The 27921-nt window shown below is 43.2% G+C and overlaps 1 long non-coding RNA gene across 1 annotated transcript; it reads right to left on the bottom strand.

Annotated features, from left to right (window-relative positions):
* Positions 1 to 13384: 13384 nt before the first annotated feature.
* LOC121846748 lies at positions 13385 to 14216 on the bottom strand. The gene is made up of 3 exons (XR_006083674.1): positions 14101 to 14216; positions 13710 to 13883; positions 13385 to 13581 (listed from the first exon to the last, which is right to left on the bottom strand). It is a non-coding gene; the product is annotated as an uncharacterized LOC121846748 (long non-coding RNA).
* Between the last annotated feature and the right edge of the window lie 13705 nt (positions 14217 to 27921).

The raw sequence follows: 27921 nt of genomic DNA, 5'->3' as shown, positions 1-27921 counted from the left end.
GATCCAAGGTTTTTCCAGCCCTGGTTGCGCAATCGATATGCTGATACAATTTAGGGAGTCTTGTTTTCAAATTAGCCTTGTTAAAATCCCCAGCTACAATGAATGCAGCCTCCGGATATATGGATTCCAGTTTGCAAAGAGTCAAATAAAGTTTGTTCAGAGCCATCGATGTGTCTGCTTGGGGGGGAATATATACGGCTGTGATTATAATCGATAGGAGAATTCCCTTGGTAGATAATGCGGTCGACATTTGATTGTGAGGAATTCTAAATCAGGTGAACAGAAGGACTTGAGTTCCTGTATGTTGTTGTGGCCACACCACGTCTTGTTAACCATAAAGCATACGCCCCCGCCCCTCTTCTTACCAGAAAGATGTTTGTTTCTGTCGGTGCGATGCGTGGAGAAACCAGCTGGCTGCACCGACTCCGATAGCGTCATACAGTCTGTGCCTGTATGTAGTTTTCATGCTAGTGAGGGCCGAGAATCCAATCTCACATAGGTACGTGGTTGCAAAGGGCATCAGTGTCTTAACAGCACGATTTGCCAAGGCAGGATACTCTAAGAGCGGCCCAATCCAGTAATCTGGCAGTGGCTTCTGATTTAAATTAAATTTTCACAAAACCAATTTGCAATTTTGATGAGGCTCTCGTTCAGATATTGGTAAGTGGACTGGAGGCAGGGCATGAAAGGGATAATGAATTCAGTTTGTGTCATCCGTTTTCAGGAAAGCACCTGCGTGATTGCGCACCCAATTTTGTCCCGCACATTGAATATAGTTGCGGAGAGTCCCTGTAATCCTAGATTCAAATCATTCAGGCGAGAAAAAAACATCACCCAGGTAGGCCAGTCATGTGAGAAACTCGTCGTCATGCAAGCAGTGAGACAAGTGAAAATTATGGTCAGTAAAGAACTTTAAGCTGGTCATTAAATAAAAATAAAAAAACATGTCATTACTTTGCTTGATAACCAGAGCACTTCTGTATGTTGTAAAAGCATTACATGGTCGCTGGCCATATCATTGCACAGTGCAGAAAATACACGAGAGTTCAGGGGCCTTGCTTTAAGCAGGATTATAGTATATATCATTCTGTTTTATGGTTATGGTGGGGAGAAACATATTATTTTTAGTTTTCACTCTTATAACAGCAATAGTTGGTCAAAATAGGCTACAACAGGCGTGTTTGTGTGATGGGTACAACCCAGAGTGTTCTTATTTTATCATTACCTATACCGGTCTCCATTTTGTGTTTGTTCTTTGTTTTACATTCCTGCCTTATGGAATTAGACAGTTCATGTATCAGTCTACATGAGAAAGGTCACCTCTTTGCGAGAATAATGATCAGCCTGTCTTCGTTCTACGTTTTGGTTGATCTATGTCATTTCTATGACATGTCATAGGTTGTGCAGACCTCCTGAGGTTGAAGAGGCGCTGCTGCGCCTTCTTCGCCATGCTGTCTGTGTGGGTGGACCAATGCCGTTTGTCCGTGATGTGTACACCGAGGAACTTAAAACTTACTACCCTCTCCACTACTGTCCCATCGATGTGGATAAGGGGGTGCTCCCTCTGCTGTTTCCTGAAGTCCAGGATCATCTCCTTTGTTTTGTTAACGTTGAGTGTGAGGTTATTTTCCTGACACCACACTTCGAGGGCCCTCACCTCCTCCCTGTAGGCCGTCTCGTCGTTGTTGGTAATCAAGCCTACCACTGCAGTGTCGTCCACAAACCTGATGACTGAGTTGGGGGCGTGCATGGCCACGCAGTCGTGGGTGAACAGGGAGTACAGGAGAGGGCTCAGAACGCACCCACAGTGTTGAGGATCAGCAGGGTGGAGATGTTGTTACCTACGACGACAACGACGCCGTAAAAAAGTATTCTGGACAGGCTCCGGAGACAGGCACATTGTGCACTGCTCCCGAGCATAATACTCGCCAATGTCCAGTCTATTGACAACAAGGTATGCTCCCGCATCCCAGGTTCTCTAGGTATATACAGTGGGGCAAAAAAGTATTTAGTCAGCCACCAATTGTGCAAGTTCTCCAACTTAAAAAGATGAGAGAGGCCTGTAATTTTCATCATAGGTACACTTCAACTATGACAGACAAAATGAGAGAGAAAAATCCAGAAAATCACATTGTAGGATTTTTTATGAATTTAATTGCAAATTATGGTGGAAAATAAGTATATATGTTGAATGAGATCCAGAGCAGGACAAAGAACTGCATGCTGATTGGCTGAAAGCCATGGTATATCAGTCCGTATACCACAGGTATGATAAAACAGCCCTTAGCCACGGGTATGATAAAACATTTATTTTTACTGCTGTAATTACATTGGTAACCAGTTTATAACAGAAATAAGTCACCTCGGGGGTTTGTGGTATATTGCCAATATACCGTGGCTAAGGGCTGTATCCAGGCTCTTCGCGTTGCGTCGTGCAAAGAACAGCTCTTAGTCATGGTATACTAGCCACATACCACACCTCCTTGAGCCTTATGTCGTTCTGCCCCTGAGCAAGGCAGTTAACCCACTGTTCTCCGGGCGACGAAGATGTGGATGTCAATTAAGGCAGCCCTCCGCACCTCTCTGATTCAGAGTGGTTGGGTTAAATGCGGAAGACACATTTCAGTTGAATGCATTCAGTTGTACAACTGACTAGGTATCCCCCTTTCCCCTTATTGTTAAGTATAACCACATTACCCACACCAGCAAGGCTGTGATAACCAGAGAGAGTGATGGAGAGAAGCAGCCATTACTAGATGAGGCAGGATCTACTGATAGCACAGGTAATGTTGTGAGTAACAGCCCGCTCAAACGAAATGACCAGAATCAGGGCTGGAATTCCAATGCCTTCCAGCATAAATCTCAGGTGACGACACTGACTAAGGTATCTGGAAACGGAGAGGGAGAAAGAGAGAGGGAAGTGAAGGAAGAGAGTAAGAGAGAGGAGGAGACCATGTCACGGGCTCATCTGACCCCCTCCAAAGCCCAGACATGGATACCAGAAATGGATAGAGCTTGAACCACAATCAGGATACACAGGGGGGACAGAGGATTATGGGAATGGATCTGACCAGGAGTCACATGAGGCAATGGTCCGAGGTTTTGATGCAGAGACAGGGGGAGATGGAGAGAGGGAGAGAACGAGGGAAGACGAGATGGAGAGGGGGAGGAAGAGGGGAGATGAGATGGAGAGAGGGAGAGAACGAGGGAAGACGAGATGGAGAGGGAGAGAAGACACAGGATGAAGGGAAGGAATAGGAGGAATCCAGCAGAGCCCCATTCAACAGCCAGACTGACAGAAATGACTGTCTGGCCACAGGTAAACAAGAGAGATAGGCGAGATTTAGAAGGTTTGGGTTTTGTGAAGTGAAGTGAATACCATTCTGATACTCAGTCACGGTTAAATCATGTCCAAGTATTTTTATGTTGTTGGTAAAGGAATAGGAATTCCTTTGTTCAGTTTCCACTGACCATGTGACCTGACCTGTGTGTTTCTGTTTGTATGTGTGTGTGTCAGGTAATCCTGAGATCTACATTGGTATTGATGCATGTGTCTTGCTGTTGGTTGCTGTTGTGGTCTGGCTCATCAAGAAGCGTTCCAAAGGTAAGCCCATGTCTTTAACATAAGTACAGTAATACCTTGTAACAGGGTTCTTTATTATGAGTCTTCTTAAAGTTGTATTGACATGGTGCTGATTCATTGTGTTTGGTTTAGACTCATAATCAACTGAAGAAAATCTGTTTCAAGTTTCATTTCCCTTTCTCTCTAAGCCCTCTAGTAGCTCCATACCTGCATATCCACTGACTTCTCTTCTTTCCTCTCCCTTGGTTTTGTAACTAAGGCCAAGCTAATTCTGTGGCTCAATCAAGATCTGTAAGCTCCCTTGGTGACACCACAGCTGATACTTTCCAATCCAGTCATGACTTCCCTGTTCCTCCTAGATTTGCAGAGAACAGGGAATGCCAGCCATCTTGAAGAGTATTGAGACAAGGCGGTGGCAATCAGCCAGGCAGAGATTGGGGAAGAGGAGAAAAAACAATTACTAGAGGAAGAACTTACTTGGAATACAACTGTAAAGGACAGGGTCAATCAGAACAACCAGAACAATGAGGCTGTGAAAACTGGAGAGGGAGAGGGAGAGAAGAAACCATTACTAGACAAGGCAGGACCCACTGATACAGATCTTATTGTGAGTAATAGCCCGTTCAAACTGAACAACCAGAATCAGGTTAGCGGTTGGGAGTCCGAAAAGAGACAGAGGGAAAAAAAGTGTGGAATCCAAACAGAACATGAATGTTACCATGGGGAGTATTACCGAAGAATCCGGCCAAATTGCTCCTCCGAAGCCACCTCGGAGCAGCCTTAACAATAATTCACCGTACCCACAGATTCTGGAGACACAGCACAGCAGTGGGAGAGGACGTGTCCAAAGCATGGGTGGTTATGGCACAGAGGGAGCGGGAGATGGAGACGGAGATGGACAGTTTATGCCCCAGAAAGTCCTAATCTTAGACACAGGGGAGGAGAGCAGAGGAAAGGATGCGGGGACAAGAGAGGAGGGAGAACACGTTGAGAAAGAGAAGGTAATAGAAGATGATTTAGTGACAGAGGAGGGAGAGGGGCAAGAAGAGACAGGTAGGAGAGGTGATGGAGGAGAAAGAAATGGACAGGAGAGACTGAAAAGAATGAAGAAGAGCAGGGAAGAAGGGAGAGGAAGAAGAGGGAGAAGAAAGGAGAAGAGACACAGAAAGGAGAGGAAGGAAAGAGCCCAACTTCTCCCAAACAAACACTCCATCGCAATGACCCCCCCACCACCTCTCGCCCCAAAAACCATCCAATATGGCATGGCAACCAGATGGATGGAGAACAAGGAATCATAGTGAAAACAATGGAAACCCAGAGGAGCAGTGGGCAGGTAGAGTGAGGATCACCTTGCCTATCAGGTCTGAGGAGACCCACTAGCTCAGTGTCAGACAGTACAGACACTCCTGATAGAAACAGTCTAGGATTGTCAGCTGTTTCTATAGCCACAGCATGTAGTCCAAAGGTGGGCAGTGGTACTCTATCCAATCCAGGAAAGTACAGTTCAGGTGCACCCTCTGGACCAGTAGACACCAGTTCAGGTGCACCCTCCGGACCAGGAGACATCAGTTCAGGTGCACCCTCCGGACCAGGAGACACCAGTTCAGGTGCCCCCTCCGGACCAGGAGACACCAGTTCAGGTGCACCCTCCGGACCAGCAGACACCAGTTCAGATACAATGTGTAATAGAGAGTAGCTCAGATACTGTCTACTATAGTAGAAAATGTACCAACAGAGACCAGTAAAGCTACAGCCTCTGTACCAGGAGAAACCAGTTGAAAAGCACTTGTTGAAATAGTTTGTTAAACAAAAATATTAGGCTATGCACGGGGATGTTTTGTTTCTCTTATATTTAGACAAAATTATTTAAAGTGTATTTAAAACCAAATACCTTTAGACTTTTACTTTAGTCATTTTCTATTAAAGTATCTTTACTTTTACTCAAGTATGACAATTAGGTACTTTTCCACCACTGTATTATAGCACATACAGGTACAGTATACAGTACATTTTTAATACCAAAATACATTTTGTATTTTTAGGTGCATTTTATGAAAAATATATTTAATTAAGAGCTTACCTGATCATTTACATGGTGTGAGGGCTGATACTTTGCTCTATAAAAATAAGACATTCAAATGTTAACATAAAAAAAAGTTGTGAGACAAAGTTGATTTTGCCCGACTTTCAATAATGCCTGAGGAGTAGGCCCGTATAAAAATGAAGAAATTACCCTATCGCTTTGACTTCATGGATCTCACTTGTGGGATATGGATGACCAAGGACGATCAATTCCAACAGTAATAGTATTAGTCACCATCTTCTGTTGCATTTGTGGCAGATAACTAATGAATGGTAAGTGAATATATTTCCTGCAGGTATTTATAATTATAGTTTAGACCAGCCTTTCTTAAAGTATGAGTCGTCGCGGACCTGTTAATGGTGGGTTGCGACGTGTCAGATAAATTGATAATCATTTCATGAATTACTGGAATTGATTTGGCCGCTCTCTGTTCAGTGCGCTCTCTGTTCAGTGCGCTCTCTGTTCAGTGCGCTCTCTGATCAGTGCGCTCTTTGTTCAGTGGCTCTCTGTTCAGTGCGCTCTCTGTTCAGTGCGCTCTCTGTTCAGTGCGCTCTCTGTTCAGTGCGCTCTTTGTTCAGTGGCTCTCTGTTCAGTGCGCTCTCTGTTCAGTGCGCTCTCTGTTCAGTGCGCTCTCTGTTCAGTGCGCTCTCTGTTCAGTGCGCTCTCTGTTCAGTGCGCTCTCTGTTCAGTGCGCTCTCTGTTCAGTGCGCTCTTTGTTCAGTGGCTCTCTGTTCAGTGCGCTCTCTGTTCAGTGCGCTCTCTGTTCAGTGCGCTCTCTGTTCAGTGCGCTCTCAGTTCAGTGTGCTCTCTGCAGTTCAGCGGTCTCTGTTCAGTTCAGCAGCTGTGGGAGTGGGAGAGTGTGAGAGGGAGATGCCCATGTGCTTCGAGATTTAACTGAAGATCACTCCACGACACACACACCATGCAGCACTCTCGTTCAAGCCACTGACTTGTTATTCCCACTCACCGCTGTCATGAAATGGACTCATATTAGCCACAAGTTCTGACTGAGCTCAATTGTCATGAAACGCATATACAGCGATGAGTTTTTCACTCTTTCATACAAACTTATAACGAGGAGCACTCACAATGTGTTTTGTGCGTGGAAGTGCTTAGTAATGAGTCTCTCAAAACAAACCAATTTAAAAAACGACATGTCCTGTGACCAAACATCCACAGCATGATGGTAAACCCAGGACAGAATGCTTCAGGAAACAGTGATTCGACAGTGGAAAAGTAAGTCAGCTAGCAAGACACTGTTGTCATTTTATAACAGGTGATGATATGCAGAAATAAGGGAGTAACTACAACAGTAACTAACTCTCATACTAGTAGATGTGAGTTTTTCTTTCAAACAACCCCCTGGCCTTGTACACAGTTAATAGCTAACATTTCCAAAGCAAGCTAGTTTACTGTACAGAGGAAGATGAAAAGTGATCAGGCCTACTGTACATTTTTCTGTAGAAATGATCAGGCCTACTGTTCATATTAACTGTAGAAATGATCAGGCCTACTGTACATCTTACTGTAGAAATGATCAGGCCTACTGTACATATTACTGTAGAAATGATCAGGCCTACTGTACATATTACTGTAGAAATGATCAGGCCTACTGTACATATTACTGTAGAAATGATCAGGCCTACTGTTCATATTACTGTAGAAATGATCAGGCCTACTGTACATCTTACTGTAGAAATGATCAGGCCTACTGTACATCTTACTGTAGAAATGATCAGGCCTACTGTACATCTTACTGTAGAAATGATCAGGCCTACTGTACATATTACTGTAGAAATGATCAGGCCTACTGTACATATTACTGTAGAAATGATCAGGCCTACTGTACATATTACTGTAGAAATGATCAGGCCTACTGTACATATTACTGTAGAAATGATCAGGCCTACTGTTCATATTACTGTAGAAATGATCAGGCCTACTGTTCATATTACTGTAGAAATGATCAGGCCTACTGTTCATATTACTGTAGAAATGATCAGGCCTACTGTACATATTACTGTAGAAATGATCAGGCCTACTGTTCATATTACTGTAGAAATGATCAGGCCTACTGTTCATATTACTGTAGAAATGATCAGGCCTACTGTTCATATTACTGTAGAAATGATCAGGCCTACTGTTCATATTACTGTAGAAATGATCAGGCCTACTGTACATATTACTGTAGAAATGATCAGGCCTACTGTACATATTACTGTAGAAATGATCAGGCCTACTGTTCATATTACTGTAGAAATGATCAGGCCTACTGTACATATTACTGTAGAAATGATCAGGCCTACTGTACATATTACTGTAGAAATGATCAGGCCTACTGTACATATTACTGTAGAAATGATCAGGCCTACTGTTCATATTACTGTAGAAATGATCAGGCCTACTGTTCATATTACTGTAGAAATGATCAGGCCTACTGTTCATATTACTGTAGAAATGATCAGGCCTACTGTACATCTTACTGTAGAAATGATCAGGCCTACTGTACATATTACTGTAGAAATGATCAGGCCTACTGTACATATTACTGTAGAAATGATCAGGCCTACTGTTCATATTACTGTAGAAATGATCAGGCCTACTGTACATATTACTGTAGAAATGATCAGGCCTACTGTACATATTACTGTAGAAAGTATTGTTAAAAACCAGTCTAGGTTGGAACTGCTGATGTTAGTACAATAATAATTGTTATTCTTAAATGGAATAAACTGATTGAAGATCATTTTTGAGGCAAACACACTCACACAGTTCTGGGTTGCTCATCTGCAGCAGGAAGTGGTCTCCTGCCTGACTGAGAAAGCAGTAGATGTTCTGGTCCAGTTTGGCACCACATACATGTGTTTCTCAACTCTGACAAACTTTAAAAAACAAGTGCGGAACAGTTTCAAGGCTGAGCATAACCTTAGTGTTGCACTGGCAAAAATGGAGCCCAGAATAGACATGCTCTCATTAGGACTGTGTGTGTGTTGTCTGGCCTACATCTGTATGATGTAATCAATCAGTTTTTTCTAGTTCAGGGGATAAAGGTTATTTATATGGATATTTAGTTTAATTGTTATTTGTTTTTGTTGATATTTAATTTGTTTTAGGCATAGGGGCAATGAAATGTACACATATTTCTGTATAGTTGAATATTTTCCTAAGCTTGGGTTCCAGGAAAACACAGAATTTCTCATTTGGGTTCCAAGATAAAAAGTTTAAGAACCCCCGGTCTAGACGCACTCATGTCAAACAGACGAGATTTCAGTCTGTGTAAACTGACAACAGGTGTTTTGACACATTCATGTTTGTTAGGGTGCAGACTATTGAGCCGAGTTAAGGGTGTGCATTATAAGAACATGTGAACTACATTGACTGTACCATTGTGTATTTTAAATGTGAACGGTAGGCCAACTTCACAGCTGCATGTATACTGGGCTGTTATTACTGGGTAGGACAAGATGTTAACACTCCACTAAAGACTGTGGCATGTTAAGAGTGATGATGCAACCATAGAAATAGAATTTAAGTAGACTTACCAGAATTATGATTCTATTTCTAAGGGTGTAACTCTGCTCTTTTCCCATAGCAGCTGCAGCTTCACCAACACGTTATGTCATCACAAACAGGAATGTCATCATCAAGAGCCTGGGAACCAGCCACTCTGAAGAGGACCCAGAGAAGGCAGTGGGACCAGCCATTCTGAAGATGATCCAGAGAAGGCAGTGGGCACCAGCCACTCTGAAGAGGACCCAGAGAAGGCAGTAGGTACCAGCCAGTCTGAAGAGGATACAGAGAAGGCAGTAGGAACCAGCCACTCTGAAGAGGACCCAGAGAAGGCAGTAGGAACCAGCCACTCTGAAGAGGATCCACAGAAGGCAGTGGGACCAGCCACTCTGAAGAGGATCCAGAGAAGGCAGTAGGACCAGCCACTCTGAAGAGGACCCAGAGAAGGCAGTAGGACCAGCCACTCTGAAGAGGACCCAGAGAAGGCAGTAGGAACCAGCTACTCTGAAAAGGACCCAGAGAAGGCAGTAGGAACCAGCTACTCTGAAAAGGACCCAGAGAAGGCAGTAGGAACCAGCTACTCTGAAAAGGACCCAGAGAAGGCAGTGGGAACAAACAGCAGAATGTCTGTAAGAGCAACACTGGCAAATCAAACAGCGGTTACAAGTGCATCTGCAAGCTGAATAATGCTGTAGTGGGGAAGTCAGTGAGCCAGGTGAAGAGGTGTTTGGTCCAGGTGAGTGGACACTCATAAGTATGTTACAGTCTTATGTATTGATATGTCAGTAACACTGCTAGTGTTGTAGGTCATTTTGAATGCTGCACTATGTAGAAAACAGACAATGGAGTTTATTCTGTGGAGTTCAACAGCAAACTGCTTGACAAGACATATACACTATCAGTAAGTGTTTCTGTGTGTGTGTGTGTGTGTGTGTGTGTGTGTGTGTGTGTGTATGTGTGTGTATGTGTGTGTATGTGTGTGTGTGTGTGTATACATCTGTATGGAACACCGTTTGGGTCTTAAAGCACATGGTCAAAACGCAATCTTTTTAATGCTACGTGTGTAAAGTAAACAGGTGCAGGCGTTAAATTAACGCGAATAAACATTAAAATTCAGCCAACATTAATCTCACAGCAGGATCAGCAGTGCTTAGCATAAACTAAATCAGATACTTGCTAACTAATTTAGCTAATGTCGGTAGCCTCGAACCCTGGCCATATTGGGGCGGCAGGGTAGCCTAGTGGTTAGAGCGTTGGACTAGCAAGTTCAAACCCCCGAGCTGACAAGGCACAAATCTGTCATTCTGCCCCTGAACAGGCAGTTAACCCACTGTTCCTAGGCCGTCATTGAAAATAAGAATTTGTTCTTAACTGACTTGCCTAGTTAAATAAAGGTTAAAAAAAAAACATTATATCATATACTTTGCCTCAAACTGCTAGCCACAGTGAACTGCGCCCGTCTTGTGTTTTATTGAAAGCCCTGCTGAAAAAACATGTCAACTATAACTGCCACGGAAACACATTGAACTATGTTAATACTATCTAGGTAAATTACATACCAGCAAGCTTGTTGCTTGAATGCAGGGCCAGGCATACATAGATTCGACAACGGAGATGCTCAACATCCCGGTAGTTCTCGATGGTCTGTATCATTGTCTAAAGGAAGACAAGCTACCTAAATGTGACTTATCGGCCAGTACTGAAGCAGGACATGCTTTTGAGTTACGTTTTTAGCCCAAAACCTTGTATTTAAGCAAAACAACGGCTGAAGGTAGGCAACCTCTTCCGCCTGACTGGCTGTCATTTCAATGCTAGCGTTAGCCGTGCTAGCTCGCATTTGGCATAAAGACACTGAAAAGCTCACACAAAGCAAATTTGTCTAGTGAAAACTTTGTAAAAACCCTTGCTAACATCTACATGTCAGCTTTCAAACAGAGTAGACTTTAATGTGCATGTTCACTTCGTTTTTTGATTATTTATATTCCATCGAAGCTTATTATACTCTGTACTGCTTCAAAGGAATAGGGTTCCCATTCCTTCCGCTTTATTTTCACACAATTGTCTTGCAGAAGGGAACCAGAAGAGGAGCTCGGAGTGGGCAAGGGGGAGGCTGATGAAGCAGCAGAGAAGACCTGATTCATCAAGTATCATTAACCTCAATCAAATATCCAATGTCATTAAAACATGTATCCCAATTTACAGTCAAGCAACATCGGTCAGTTGTGTTAATGTTATGAACTACAAACCATCTATGGTTCTTGGAGTCAATGAATCAATTGAAAGTGACTACAATTAGATATTTTAAAACTGTGTCAGTAAATATGACAAAAAAAGTCATCTGCTCTTATGGTTCTGTTTACATTTCTTCAACACTTCAATCCGACACTCTTGTTAATGTTTGACATCAGGCAAAACGTCTTCCGCCACCGTAGGACGGCGAGCCGCTGGTTGGCATTTGACTGCAGTGTCTGTGTGGGTGCACCAGGAAAGGACGTTAGAAGTTATGTCTCCATGATATCCAAGCTTCTTACCATCTCCACTGCAGCCCAGTCGATATCGATTTTAAAAAACAGGAACAATAGATATTGTGTAGCACATAGTAGCAAACATGTCACTGGAACAACTCGTTTGCCTATTCTCCCAACAAATGTCAATTATACATTTTTACATGTGTCAGAGTGCGTTTTCTTTTATAGCTCTGCTTTTAACACCATCCTGACCCACAAACTGGTTAGCAGACTCAGGGCTCTGGGTGTAAACCCTGTAATAACAAATTAGATTTTTTTACATTATCACAAGAATGTGTATCCCCAGAATGGACCCGACACTACCATGGTACACCTGATCACCAGTGATCATGAGTACATGAAGGAGCTGTGGGATCTGCCATAATGGTGATAGGACAACAGTCTCAGCATGAGCAAAACAAAGTAAATGGTGACACTTGACCGTTCTCCCATCTACTGTACATTGACATGGAGATGATCAGCAGCTTCAAGTTCCTGGGTACCCTGATATCCTTTTCTGACCCACAGTTACTTCAATCATTCCCACTGTTTCTCCACTACCCTCAAACTTGCTGCACCACGACCTATGTACCAAGTACAGTGTGTTTGTATTGCCATAACATGTCAATGAAATGTCCATATTTACTGTAAGATGTATTTATGGTAACATTGCACATTGTAACATAGTCCCTTGACATACATGACTTAACTACTTTGCATAATTCTCAGTTTACCTACTCTAAGAAATAATACATATATTAAATCTGCATTATGTATTACTGTCCAATTGATTCTGGTTGTTTGTAATGTTTTTGAAAACTTTCACTACACAACTTTTTTTTGCTCATGGACACCGGAAACTTTCATAATATCAATTATTTTGGGACACATCACCAATTAACAGTGGCTGCAGCATTCTGAACTTACTAGGTTGTCATGCAATAAACATTTTGGATAATCCCCCTTAAATCAATTCGTATTTGTCACATGCGCCAACTACAACCGGTGTAGACCTTACAGTGAAATGCTTACTTACAAGCCCTTAACCAACAATGCAGTTTTCAAAAATTACAAAAAAAGTAAAGTAAATAATTAAAGAGCATCAGTCAAATAACAATAGCGAGGCTATATACAGAGGATACCGGTACAGAGAATGTGCGGGGGCTCCGGTTGAGTTAATATACACTGCTCAACACTAAAATAACACATCCTAGATCTGAATGAATTAAATATTCTTATTAAATACGTTTTTCTTTCATAGTTGAATGTGCTGACAACAAAATCACACAAAAATTATCAATGGAAATCAAATTTATCAACCCATGGAGGTCTGGATTTGGAGTCACACTCAAAATTAAAGTGGAAAACCACACTACAGGCTGATCCAACTTTGATGTAATGTCCTTAAAACAAGTCAAAATGGGGCTCAGTAGTGTGTGTGGCCTCCACACGTGCCTGTATGACCTCCCTACAACGCCTGGGCATGCTCCTGATGAGGTGGCAGATGGTCTCCTGAGGGATCTCCTCCCAGACCTGGACTAAAGCATCCGCCAACTCCTGGACAGTCTGTGGTGCAACGTGGCGTTGGTGGATGGAGCGAGACATGATGTCCCAGATGTGCTCAATTGGATTCAGGTCTGGGGAACGGGCCAGTCCACAGCATCAATGCCTTCCTCTTGCAGGAACTGCTGACACACTCCAGCCACATGAGGTCTAGCATTGTCTTGCATTAGGAGGAACCCAGGGCCAACCGCACCAGCATATGGTCTCCCCTATTTTTGCCTCCGGATTAAAGCGGACTCTCTTAAAGCCTCTCATTGCACAATCATAAATGTTGTCCCTCATCACGTTAATTTGGTTGGCATCTCATTAACTTCAACAGTGTTTGGAGGTCAATACTAAAAGAAACATTCAGAATAACAAAGCTCAGATACTTCCCACAATTCATCTGCAATAACAAGACATTGAATTATTTACAATTCATCTGCAATAGCAAGACATTGAATTATTTACAGGGATGACTTACTCACTGTCATCACCAACATCAACAGAAGAGTGTGGTGAAGATGGATGATAATGGTGGAGGGGAGGCCACAGGATGTGGTATAGGTGGAGGGAGGCCACAAGAAGTGGTGCAGAAGATGGGAGGGGGCACAGGAATAGGTGCTGCCACAAGTGTAGCCTCGTTTGTAGAAGTAGTCTGTAAAAGGTCATTTAAAGGATTATACATTTCAAAAACATGGAGAAAGGAATAAAGCTGTCAAACACAATGCGATTGCATTCTGAAAATGATTTACAGAAAAGAAATGTAGCCTCATGCATCGCTCTATAAAGAATGTAATCAATGTGTAGGTCAAGAAGACATTTTAAGGATGCATGTAGCTCTATTTTTTAATAATATTTTCAATATGTATTACATTCAACAAGCAGACAGTGTTGTTTTCTCCTCCATGGTCCGTCCTAACTGGAGGGAATGCCTGTAACGGCGTTCGTCTGTTGAAGGAGAGTCGGACCAAAATGCAGCGTGGTGGTTACTCATGTTCTTTAATGAAAAAATAGCGATACATGAAATAACTAAATAAATACAAAAACAACAAACGAAACGTGAAAACCTAATTACAGACTATCTGGTGAACACTACACAGAGACAGGAACAATCACCCACAAAATACACAATGAAACCCAGGCTACCTAAATATGGTTCCCAATCAGAGACAACGAGAATCACCTGACTCTGATTGAGAACCGCCTCAGGCAGCCAAGCCTATGCTAGACACACCCCTAATCAGCCACAATCCCAATGCCTACAAAAACCCCAATACGACAACACAATAAACCCATGTCACACCCTGGCCTGAACAAATAATTAAAGAAAACACAAAATACTAAGACCAAGGCGTGACAAGGCCACATCTGGAGACAGTGTTGTTTTCTCCTCCATGGTCCGTCCTAACTCTGGAGGGAACGCCACATCTGCAGACAGTGTTGTTTTCTCCTCCATGGTCCGTCCTAACTCTGGAGGGAACGCCACATCTGGAGACAGTGTTGTTTTCTCCTCCATGGTCCGTCCTAACTCTGGAGGGAACGCCACATCTGCAGACAGTGTTGTTTTCTCCTCCATGGTCCGTCCTAACTCTGGAGGGAACGCCACATCTGGAGACCGCGTTCATGAAGCAATCCATTACAGTACTGCTGGAAATACGGAGAAATAACGAGAACTCTGTACCCAACAATGCCACCACGTACTGATTGATACAAAAGCTGAAGACACATTAAATATACAAACATCACCATCCTCCTTTACCACTTAAATGCTGCACCAGGTTCCTGCGGTATTTAACTAAGCAGCAGACCAATTATTAAATTAACATCCAAAATGTGGAACAATGTTAATAAACAGTCTACCGCGGATCACAACTATAAGTACTTCTGTTAGCCCTCTAAAGGCTACAACAAAGGTTTGTTCTAGACTGTTTTCTTTCCTCAAAGATGTGTGATTACAATATCTACTTCAATTGGAAAAATAACCACATTCCTGTTGTTCACACTTAGGCACAAATACTTTGCTCCAACTGTTTAAGCCTTCGTACGTCCTCAATATAAGCATGTTTGTTAATTTCATGATGCAGATATTCTATCAATCACAGAAATAGCAGAAACACAATAAAACAATTATTATCCACATGAGTGACATATGGTATCAAGGGCCATTGCTTACTGAACTGTTAGTTGTTTGATGAACAATTTGAGATGTTACCATGTACAACTTCTCACCAGTGATATAGATAATTGTATCTATCACAAAGATACATCTACCTTATCAGTTTGTGGTTTCCATCAAGGTGCCATAACGAGTTTGGTCCAGCAACACGGTATGATCTTCTATACAGCCTCTGCGACATGGCTTTGAGGGCAGCCGCCCTCGGGTTAACACAAATCATGCTGTCCCTCACTCTGCGTCTCTGCACCCAGAGCCCTTAAATGTGCTCGAACAGCCCCCGGTCCATGTTTGTCGTTCCCAGCCACCAAGTCCTTCGTCTTTTCATCCAGAGCCAAGTCTGACATGTCAGAACATAACGGTACATGATGGGCATAGATGAAATATTCATATTTCAAAGGGTATTCAAAAGTAATATCTGTGCTGTTGGAAAGCTGATATGTTGTAGATATTAGCAACGTTTTTACAGGGTTGTCCTTGGTCAAATGAGCTTTGTGAGCTTTGTAAATGTTTTCATGCTAATCGCGAGGTAGCGCGGCTAAGGCTAGGTAGCATTGAAATTATATTCATTTGTTGTTTTGCCAATAAATACAAAAACATGTTTGACGTCAGTACTCCTCGATAATAAGTCACCTTTATGCAACTAGCAGGGCTGTAAAAAATAATACAAGACGGCGCCGTTCACTGTGGCTATGGCCGGGGTGTGCGGCTAAAGAACGTTATCAAGCGAACTAGTAACTCATTTAGCAATCCAGCCATTTAAATACCAGCATTCATAACAACAAAATATACATATTCTACATATACTAGCTAAATATAAAATACTCCCTTGGCCTAATCAGACTTACAATATTAGCGACACTTAGGCCTAAGTTACTAAGGCCTAAGTTAAATGAAAAACACGACACAAACCAACCGCGACCTTCTCTTGTGAAGTCCAGACGTAAGAGAGAGAACAATTCCTTATCCTAGTATTAACTTCCAATGCTCCATCCCCCTGCCCAACCCCCCTCCACGCCACTCCGCAAACCACCAGGATGCCTGGCATCAGAACATTCCAGGCATTCCCGTGATTGGCAGATAGCAGGTTGATTGGCATGTCGGCTCCCGCGAACACTGGGTTCTGGTAAGTACAACACAACCAACTAATAGGACTTTGTGGTGTGGGGGGGTGAGCACAGGGGCCTCGATCAGTGCACTTTTGAGGGTGGTGAAGGCCTCGTCACACTCCACTGTCCAAGTGAAGGCCTTGTCCTTCGGCAGCAGGCGGTTCAGGGGAGCAGCGATGCTTGAGAAGCCCCGTACAAACCTCCTGTAGTACGAGGCCAGGCCCAGGAAGCTCTTCAGCTGACGCTGGTCAGTGAGGGTTGGCCAGTCTCTGACAGCCCCAACCTTGTTCTCCATGGTGCCGATCCCATTCTTTCCCACTCGGTGGCCCAAGAAGGACATCTCTCTACTCATGAAGTGGCACTTCTCGGGGTGGAGCTTCAGACCTGCGGCAGCCACCCTCTCCAGCACACGCCGTAGCGCCACCATGGCTGACTGGAAGGAGCTGCCATGGGCCAGTATGTCACCGAGGTATGCCAGACACTGCTGTCGTGGGATGCCATCCAGCACCCTGTCCATCAAACACTCAAAAGTAACTGGAGCGTTGCACAGGCCGAAGTACAGGACCTTGAACTGCCAGTGTCTGTTAGTGGGAGAACGCAGTTTTGGATCTGGCCTCTGGGGAGAGTTGCACCTGCCAGTAGCCACTGCGGAGGTCTCGTGAGGAGAACCAGGAGGACTCCCTAACCAGGTCCAGTGACTCATCGATACGTGGTATGGGGTATGAGTCCTTCCTGGTTAGCTCATTCAGCTGCCTGTAGTCTGCACAAAACCTCAGCTTGCCTCGCCTTCTTACGAACCATGACGACTGGCGCCGCCCAGGGGCTGTCTGAGGGCTCGATGAAGTCTGCCCGCTACATCTCCAACACAGCCTTGTCTGCCACCTCCTGGCGTGCCAGCGGGATACGGCGGGGACGCATCGTGATGGGTCGAGCATCACCAGTGTTGATCTCATGCTGCACCAGATGAGTCTGATCCACCTCTTCCTCACTCAGTGCAAAGCTGTCTCTGAATTCAAACAGCCACTGCCACAACCGTTACTGCTGTTCGGGGTCAAGACCAACACAGTTCCTCCCCCATATCTCCCTCACTGCAGACAGTGTCCACTCCTCTCCCATCTGGGGTAGCTGGGCTGGGGGAGCGCGGCCCGGGCTCACAGAGGGATGTGTCGTGGAGGTAGCTGGGGGAATGTAACACACAGCCGTAGGTGACAGGGGGGCTGGGGAAAAGTCACACACAGATGTGGGGGAAGGGGGGCAGCCACGAGTTTTTGCTGCTTTAACTGTTGGAGTAAAGGGTTTGTTGGGTTGTGGGAATGTGACATTAGGGGGGACCATGGTGACCCTCCCTGGAAGCTCAGTGTGCCCCCATTTAGGTCTAACTGGCAGCCTGTGCTCCTGGGGCGGCAGGGTGGTTAGAGCGTTGGACTAGTAACCGAAAGGTTGCAAGTTCGTATCCCCGAGCTGACAAGGTGGGGAAAAGTCATTCGTTCTGCCCCTGAACAGGCAGTTAACCCACTGTTCCTAGGCCGTCATTGAAAATAAGAATTTGTTCTTAACTGACTTGCCTAGTAAAATAAAGGTAAAATAAAAAATAAAAAAAATAAAATAAGAAAGTCCAACCCCAGGATACAAGGGTCCTGCACAGCCGCCACCAACACAGGATGACGCACAGGCCTGCCCCCTACTGTCAGAGTCATTATTCCCTTCCCTTTCATGGGTGCCAGCTCACCTGTGACTGTGCGGAGCTGCACAGTTGTGTGCTCACACTGAGTCCAGCCTGGCACAATATCTATCCTCACCAGGGTTTACTGTGGACCCAGTGTCCACCAGGACAGAGCAGTGCACCCCCTCCACAGTGACAGGGACATGACAAAAGTCCCCAACACAGGTCCAACCCACCACAACAACAAGCTCCACCAGCTTGCCCTCGTATGCTTCTGGGGGAAGTGGAGCCTTGCTTCCCCGTCTGTGCTGGTGGGCTCCTCCTGAAGAAGATGGTGGTTGGGATAGAAAGCCAGAGGTCCGCACTACCTGGTCTATGCAGACCCCGAGCCGTTTCCCTGAGCTCTGGGCTGCTCTGCCCCCCAGCCCATACAGAGGGTCTGTCTCCCTGCACCCCTACCAATGCCCCAGCTGAAAGGCCACACCAGCTCCCTCTCCAAAGCCATCTCCAAGGCTATCATCAATAACTCCGGAAGAGCCAGCTGGGTCTGTATGCGCAGCTCCGTAGGAGAGAGAACCTGTATGAACTGGTCCCGTGCTAGCATATTCCTCCCCGAGAGAGGCTCTCAATGTTATTAGCTAGCACCTGTAGAGGCACTACAGGTTGCCTCCGTCTATTACTTAGTTCGGGGGGCAGCAGCCCGGGCTGTACACACTGTCCACAGCGCCTCCTCAGTGCTCCTACTAAAGCACCATAATCACATCTGTCCTCGGGCTAATCAATATCAAACAGGCCAGAACATCATCCGTGAGGCATAAAGCCAACTGCAGTGCCCTTTCTTCATCCGACCACCCCCTAAAATGAGCTAACAGTTCAAACTGAGCATGAAAAGCTTCCCAATCCGCCTTACCGGAGTACTTCGGGATCTTAACTTATACGGACGCAACCGGGAACTGGGCGCCGCAATGTTTGTTTACATCCTGAGCTCCAGATTCCTCGTCCTGCCGCATCCTGCCGAACACTGGGTACTGGTAAGTACAACACAACCAACTAATAGCCTAACACATAACACACAGCTGTCTGTGCAGGTTGCTAGAGTATTTTTTTTAAATCAACCTTGTTAACGTGGACTGAACAGCATCAAGTCCAGGATTATCGGAGAGCAGAAGCCGATTGCAGCCGTTTAGGGTCTGTTTGCAGCGGATATGGAAGTTCCTTCTCGCCATCTTCAATTGTGGTGTTGTTGCATCAAACTGACTGTACACCGATTTAACCTCTTGAGTGTAGGGGGCAGTATTTTGATGTTTGGATGGAAAAAGGAAACCAAATGAAACTCAGGCCCAGAATCTAGAATATGCAATAATTGTCAGATTAGGATAGAAAACACTCTAAAGTTTCCAAAACGGTCAAAATATCGTCTGTGAGTATAACAGAACTGATATTGCAGGCAAAAACCTGAGGAAAATCCAACCCGGAAGTGCTGTTTTTCCTGAAAGCTCTCTGTTCCATTGCATGCCTTTGCTCCATTTAAAGGGATATCAACTAGATTCATTTTCCTATGGCTTCCACATTGTGTGAACAGTCTTTAGACATAGTCTTAGGCTTTTATTTTGAAAAATGAGCGAGAAAGATCACATCGCGCCATTGGATGGCTGGGTACCAGCAGCGTTTTGCATGCGCAACAGCTTGGAGCAGACATTTTCTCTCTCTCTCCGATTGAAGAAACTACAGTCCGGTTTAAATTTTATCGATTATATATTGTAAAAACAACCTGAGGATTGATTATAAAAAAAACGTTTGACATGTTTCTACAAACTTTATGGATACTATTTGGAATTTTTGTCTGCCCCGTCGTGACCGCTCGAGCCTTTGGATTTCTGAACATAACGCTCCAACCAAATGGAGCTATTTTGGATATAAAAATAATCTTTATGGAACAAAAGGAACATTTATTGTGTAACTGGGAGTCTCGTGAGTGCAAACATCCGAAGATCATCAAAGGTAAGCGATTCATTTTATTGCTTTTCTGACTTTCGTGACCAATCTACTTTGCTCCTAGCTGTTTGTAATGTTTTGTCTGCTGAGAGAGATGTCCTTACATAAACGCTTGGTATGCTTTCGCTGAAAAGCTTTTTTGAAATCTGACACGCCAGGTGGACAAGCTAAGCTAAGCTAAGCTGTGTTTTGCTATATTGCACTTGTGATTTCATGAAAATTAAATATTTTTAGTATTTTTGAATTTGGCGCTCTGCATTTCAGCAGATGTTGACAAAAATGATCCCGCTAACGGGATGGGTGCATCAAGAAGTCGATTTAATGAAAGGAGGAGCTAGTGAAATTGGCTGGTAAAATTAGCATATTAAAGAATGTGTTAAGTTATATTGTGTATATTTAGCAGCTGTAGGCGTTAACTTCCTGATGCACCCCATCCCGTTAGCGGGATCAATTTCATCAACACCCGCTGAATTGCAGCGCGCCATATTAAAATAAAATGACTAAACATATTTAATTTTCATGAAATCACAAGTGCAATATAGCAAAACACAGCTTAGTTTGTTGTTAATCCACCTGTCGTGTCAGATTTTGAAAATATGCTTTACAGCGAAAGCAATCCAAGCGTTTGTGTGATTTTATCGATCACCATACGGCGTTGGCCCACTCCAGAGCTCTCCCTGAGAGGTACGAGACGAGGGCGGCCACCCTCTCCTGGATAGACAGTGCCCAGGTAGAGTTCCAGCTGTAGCAGGAAGCCCTGGCACCATGCCGCCGTTCCATCATACTCTCCGGGAAGGGCGAGACGCATCCCACTGGAACCGGGTACAGGAGGGACGGTTAGTGAGGACTCCTGTTGTACTGGAGGAGGTACTGGAGAACCTCCTTGTCTCTCCCAGTGATCCATCATCTGAACTATGAGGTCCATAGCGATGACGAGATGTTGAATCAAATCCATGTGCTCCTGGACACGCTCCTTGACTCCGCTACTGTAGGTACATGACAATGCTCCATTTTTCATGTATCCATTTGTTTTGTCTTGTTCCCCTCACACCTGGTTTTCATTCCCTAATCAATCTACATGTATTTATTCCTCAGTTCCCGGAAAAACAAACCAGTCTGGCACATCACCAACGAACAAGTAACACAAACAATCTCACACAAAGACATCATCATGTATATATCTGAAAAACTTGATTAGTCTATTCCATCATAGATGGGATGTCTAAAGTATTGCACCAAGTACTGAGTGTAAAATTACAAAGCAGACATTATTTTTTATTTGATATCAATTATTGTGCTTTTAAGCTAATTTATTGATAGTTTATAGACTTATATAGATGTTTCTAGATGCTTTATAGAGGGGCTGTAGTCGATGTGTTTCTTCTCTGCGTTTCCTCAGGTGTCTCCTAATGTGCTGTTAACACAACTGCAGCTGAAGAGGGGCAGGGGAAGGAAGGTATGAAGCCCAGCATCTTCCACTTCTATGTTTGATCGGAAGGGACCAATTAGGAGTTAGGAATACAACTTTAACCTCCTGGGCCACCCAAATGAAAAATGTATGCATGCATGACTGTACAGTAAGTCGCTTTGGATAAATTAGTTTGCTAAATGGCATAAACAGGATTATATTTAGGTGTTAGCAATATGGTGGTAGCTCTATCTAGTGATGGCAAGGGGACTTCGAGCACTCCAACTATCCTGTTTTGTTTGTTATTTTGCAGAGGAAGCCTTGGCGAGGGAAAATTATCATAAAGATGGTTCAGTAAATAATTCAGTACTGTAGGACGGTAAGTTTGACTGTAAAATAATATATACTGCATCCACCTCATTCTCTTAATTGTGAACCAATTTAGGCCAACTCTACCAGTGTGTTGAACTCTTGTTCTTACTGATGTGTTTCAGCTGTGGATCTGTGGGCCAGAGGATCACCGTGGATGAAGAGAAACAAATATCTAGACAATGAGCATTGGATGACAAAAGGAACAATCTACCACTTTATTGTACCCATTAAAAGAATGTTACATCCCAATCTGAGAAATAGAGGTACATTTGAGTTACAGATGTAGGATTGTAATTTGAGCTAAACTGAGTTTGTTACTGCAGGAAAATAGTCCTGCAGAAAGGATTTTTTTATATGGATTATAGTCAAACATTTATTTATAATACATTTTGTAGGGGTTAATATATTTTGTTGTACAGGAGAATCAAGTCAGAAGTTTCAAAGTGGAAATGACAAACTTCAGAAGCCCTTTTAAGCCTCGAGTACACTACAAGTTTTACATGCCTCCCGAGTGGCACAGTGGTCTAAGGCTAGCTGTGCCACTAGAGTCCAGGCTCTGTCGCAGCTAGCTGCACCCAGGAGACCCATGGGGCGGCGCACAATAGGCCCAGCGTCATCTAGGTTAGGGGAGGGTTTGGCCGGCAGGGATGTCCATGTCCCATCGCTCTCTAGCGACTCCTGTGGCAGGTCGGGTGCATGCACACTGATACGGTCGCCAGGTGTACGGTGTTTCCTCCGACACATTGGTTTGGCTGGCTTCCGGGTTAAGCGGGAATTGTGTCAAGAAGCAGTGCGGGTTGATTGGGTCGTTTTTCGGAGGACGCATGGCTCTCGACTTTCGCCTCTCCCGAGTCCGTACGGGAGTTGCAGCGAGGAGACAAGACTGTATGTAACTACCAATTGGATACCACGAAATTGGGGAGAAAAAGGGGTAAAGAAAATAAAAATAATAAAAAATAGATATATAGAAAAAACGTGTACATGCTTTGCAAGAAAGTTTTACAAAAAAATTTGCGAAGTTGCAAAGTAAATTGCTAAACCTTACAAATTCTCAGGATCATAGACAAACTTATGACGCCAATGACTACTACACTGAGTATGTTTACATGCACACAAATGATTAAATATTAGCTAATTAGGGTTAATACTCAAGAGTTTGGCATTAGTCATGTCAACACCTTACTCTGATTTTCTTAATCAGTGTACGGTCAAAAGCGAAGTAAGAATATGCCGCAATCTTTCTAATTATAATGGCATGTAAACACCTTCATCTGAGTTCCAGTGGTGTATTAATGGCATGTAAACACATTCATCTGAATTCCAGTGGTGTATTAATGGCATGTAAACACCTTCATCTGAATTCCAGTGGTGTATTAATGGCATGTAAACACATTCATCTGAATTCCAGTGGTGTATTAATGGCATGTAAACACCTTCATCTGAGTTCCAGTGGTGTATTAATGGCATGTAAACACATTCATCTGAGTTCCAGTGGTGTATTAATGGCATGTAAACACATTCATCTGAATTCCAGTGGTGTATTAATGGCATGTAAACACCTTCATCTGAGTTCCAGTGGTGTATTAATGGCATGTAAACACATTCATCTGAGTTCCAGTGGTGTATTAATGGCATGTAAACACATTCATCTGAATTCCAGTGGTGTATTAATGGCATGTAAACACCTTCATCTGAGTTCCAGTGGTGTATTAATGGCATGTAAACACCTTCATCTGAATTCCAGTGGTGTATTAATGGCATGTAAACACCTTCATCTGAGTTCCAGTGGTGTATTAATGGCATGTAAACACATTAATCTGAATTCCAATGGTGTATTAATGGCATGTAAACACCTTCATCTGAATTCCAGTGGTGTATTAATGGCATGTAAACACATTCATCTGAGTTCCAGTGGTGTATTAATGGCATGTAAACACCTTCATCTGAGTTCCAGTGGTGTATTAATGGCATGTAAACACCTTCATCTGAATTCCAGTGGTGTATTAATGGCATGTAAACACCTTCATCTGAGTTCCAGTGGTGTATTAATGGCATGTAAACACATTAATCTGAATTCCAGTGGTGTATTAATGGCATGTAAACACCTTCATCTGAGTTCCAGTGGTGTATTAATGGCATGTAAACACATTCATCTGAATTCCAGTGGTGTATTAATGGCATGTAAACACCTTCATCTGAGTTCCAGTGGTGTATTAATGGCATGTAAACACATTCATCTGAGTTCCAGTGGTGTATTAATGGCATGTAAACACATTCATCTGAATACCAGTGGTGCATTAATGGCATGTAAACACCTTCATCTGAGTTCCAGTGGTGTATTAATGGCATGTAAACACCTTCATCTGAATTCCAGTGGTGTATTAATGGCATGTAAACACCTTCATCTGAGTTCCAGTGGTGTATTAATGGCATGTAAACACATTAATCTGAATTCCAATGGTGTATTAATGGCATGTAAACACCTTCATCTGAATTCCAGTGGTGTATTAATGGCATGTAAACACATTAATCTGAATTCCAGTGGTGTATTAATGGCATGTAAACACCTTCATCTGAGTTCCAGTGGTGTATTAATGGCATGTAAACACATTCATCTGAATTCCAATGGTGTATTAATGGCATGTAAACACCTTCATCTGAATACCAGTGGTGTATTAATGGCATGTAAACACCTTCATCTGAGTTCCAGTGGTGTATTAATGGCATGTAAACACCTTCATCTGAGTTTCAGTGGTGTATTAATGGCATGTAAACACATTAATCTGAGTTCCAGTGGTGTATTAATGGCATGTAAACACATTCATCTGAGTTTCAGTGGTGTATTAATGGCATATAAACACATTAATCTGAGTTTCAATGGTGTATTAATGGCATGTAAACACCTTAATCTGAGTTTCAGTGGTGTATTAATGGCATATAAACACATTAATCTGAGTTTCAATGGTGTATTAATGGCATGTAAACACCTTAATCTGAGTTCCAGTGGTGTATTAATGGCATGTAAACACCCTAATCTGAGTTCCAGTGGTGTATTAATGGCATGTAAACACCCTAATCTGAGTTCCAGTGGTGTATTAATGGCATGTAAACACATTAATCTGAGTTCCAGTGGTGTATTAATGGCATGTAAACACCTAATCTGAGTTTCAGTGGTGTATTAATGGCATGTAAACACATTAATCTGAGTTCCAGTGGTGTATTAATGGCATGTAAACACCTAATCTGAGTTCCAGTGGTGTATTAATGGCATGTAAACACCTAATCTGAGTTTCAGTGGTGTATTAATGGCATATAAACACATTAATCAAGTGTTTCAATGGTGTATTAATGGCATGTAAACACCTTAATCTGAGTTTCAGTGGAGTATTAATGGCATATAAACACATTAATCTGAGTTTCAATGGTGTATTAATGGCATGTAAACACCTTAATCTGAGTTCCAGTGGTGTATTAATGGCATGTAAACACCTAATCTGAGTTCCAGTGGTGTATTAATGGCATGTAAACACCTAATCTGAGTTCCAGTGGTGTATTAATGGCATGTAAACACATTAATCTGAGTTCCAGTGGTGTATTAATGGCATGTAAACACCTAATCTGAGTTTCAGTGGTGTATTAATGGCATGTAAACACATTAATCTGAGTTCCAGTGGTGTATTAATGGCATGTAAACACCTAATCTGAGTTCCAGTGGTGTATTAATGGCATGTAAACACAATCTGAGTTCCAGTGGTGTATTAATGGCATGTAAACACCTAATCTGAGTTCCAGTGGTGTATTAATGGCATGTAAACACCCTAATCTGAGTTCCAGTGGTGTATTAATGGCATGTAAACACAATCTGAGTTCCAGTGGTGTATTAATGGCATGTAAACACAATCTGAGCTCCAGGGGTGTATTAATGGCATGTAAACACCCTAATCTGAGTTGCAGTGGTGTATTAATGGCATGTAAACACCTTAATCTGAGTTCCAGTGGTGTATTAATGGCATGTAAACACATTAATCTCACTTCCAGTGGTGTATTAATGGCATGTAAACACATTAATCTCACTTCCAGTGGTGTATTAATGGCATGTAAACACATTAATCTCACTTCCAGTGGTGTATTAATGGCATGTAAACACAATAATCTCACTTCCAGTGGTGTATTAATGGCATGTAAACACAATCTGAGTTCCAGTGGCGTTTTTGATCTGCACATGTGCTATCACGAGGAGCGCAAGCCTCCTTTTCTGGCACAGGTGAAGTGAGTTTGGAAAATCTAAAAGTATGCATAGTTTTCACATGCAAACTTTATATAGTATGTCCAAACTCTGAATCAGATAGGCTTCCCAAAATGATATGATCGATGTGATAGAACGTTTATGTTGATTGGTGATTTTCAGGTTGCCTAAATATAACCTGTCCACCGGAATGTAGAGGAAATCGTTCTTCTCGCAAAGCATCTAAATGTTATAAACAAACTATTATATTAATCAGAGTATTAACACTAATCATATTATTGAATGCATATAAACATACCCATTGTTTCATGAAATACAGTAGTTTGCAAAAATACTTCATTTAAAGTTTGTGCTTACATAGAAATATTGGTTGGTAAAGTTCAATTGCTCAAACTTAAGCCATGTGCCTTTAAAGCCTGCTCACACTTCTACTCTGCCAGTGTGTATCTCTGTGTATATTTCTGTTCTTTCTTAACCCATGTGAGAACAAGTTTACTGCAGTACGAGCAAACTTTACAATGACAATATTCAACTGTGTGATGTGATTGCAAGATCACTGCCTTACCTCTCATAATCAATAATAGTCAAGTACATTTTTACCCAGTGCTGTCGAATTGGAATGTAAATAATCTATCGTTTTACATGTTTATTTTCTGCAACTTAAATCAATGTTGATTTTGTGTTGAATGTATATAACAGTATGTTGTATGTATATATTTCTACAGAGACCAAGGCCTCAGTTTTGTACATGTTGTGAGAGTGAAGGCTGTCTTTTTAACAGAATTGTAAAACTGTCACACTTCGAAGTTAGTTGTAATGAAGCAGTGGTTTTCTTTTTAATGATTTGAATGTGCCTGATACCATAGACACCCTATAGGCCTGTACCGTATCTGGCCTTGACTGATACCATAGACACCCTACAGGCCTGTACCGTACCTGGCCTTGACTGATACCATAGACACCCTACAGGCCTGTACCGTACCTGGCCTTGACTGATACCATAGAAACCCTACAGGCCTGTACCGTACCTGGCGTTGACTGATACCATAGACACCCTACAGGCCTGTACCGTACCTGGCCTTGACTGATACCATAGACACCCTACAGGCCTGTACCGTACCTGGCCTTGACTGATACCATAGACACCCTATAGGCCTGTACCGTACCTGGCCTTGACTGATACCATAGACACCCTACAGGCCTGTACCGTACCTGGCCTTGACTGATACCATAGAAACCCTACAGGCCTGTACCGTACCTGGCCTTGACTGATACCATAGACACCCTACAGGCCTGTACTGTCCCTGGCGTTGACTGATACCATAGACACCCTACAGGCCTGTACCGTACCTGGCCTTGACTGATACCATAGACACCCTACAGGCCTGTACTGTACCTGGCCTTGACTGATACCATAGACACCCTACAGGCCTGTACCGTACCTGGCCTTGACTGATACCATAGACACCCTACAGGCCTGTACCGTACCTGGCCTTGACTGATACCATAGACACCCTACAGGCCTGTACCGTACCTGGCCTTGACTGATACCATAGACACCCTACAGGCCTGTACCGTACCTGGCGTTGACTGATACCATAGACACCCTACAGGCCTGTACCGTACATGGCCTTGACTGATACCATAGACACCCTATAGGCCTGTACCGTACCTGGCCTTGACTGATACCATAGACACCCTACAGGCCTGTACCGTACCTGGCCTTG

The sequence above is a fragment of the Oncorhynchus tshawytscha genome, linkage group LG07 (genome assembly GCF_018296145.1).
Source record: "Oncorhynchus tshawytscha isolate Ot180627B linkage group LG07, Otsh_v2.0, whole genome shotgun sequence".
NCBI classification, from domain to species: domain Eukaryota; kingdom Metazoa; phylum Chordata; class Actinopteri; order Salmoniformes; family Salmonidae; genus Oncorhynchus; species Oncorhynchus tshawytscha.
Note: the sequence above shows the minus strand (reverse complement) of the source record. Positions and strands in the feature narration are given on the sequence as shown.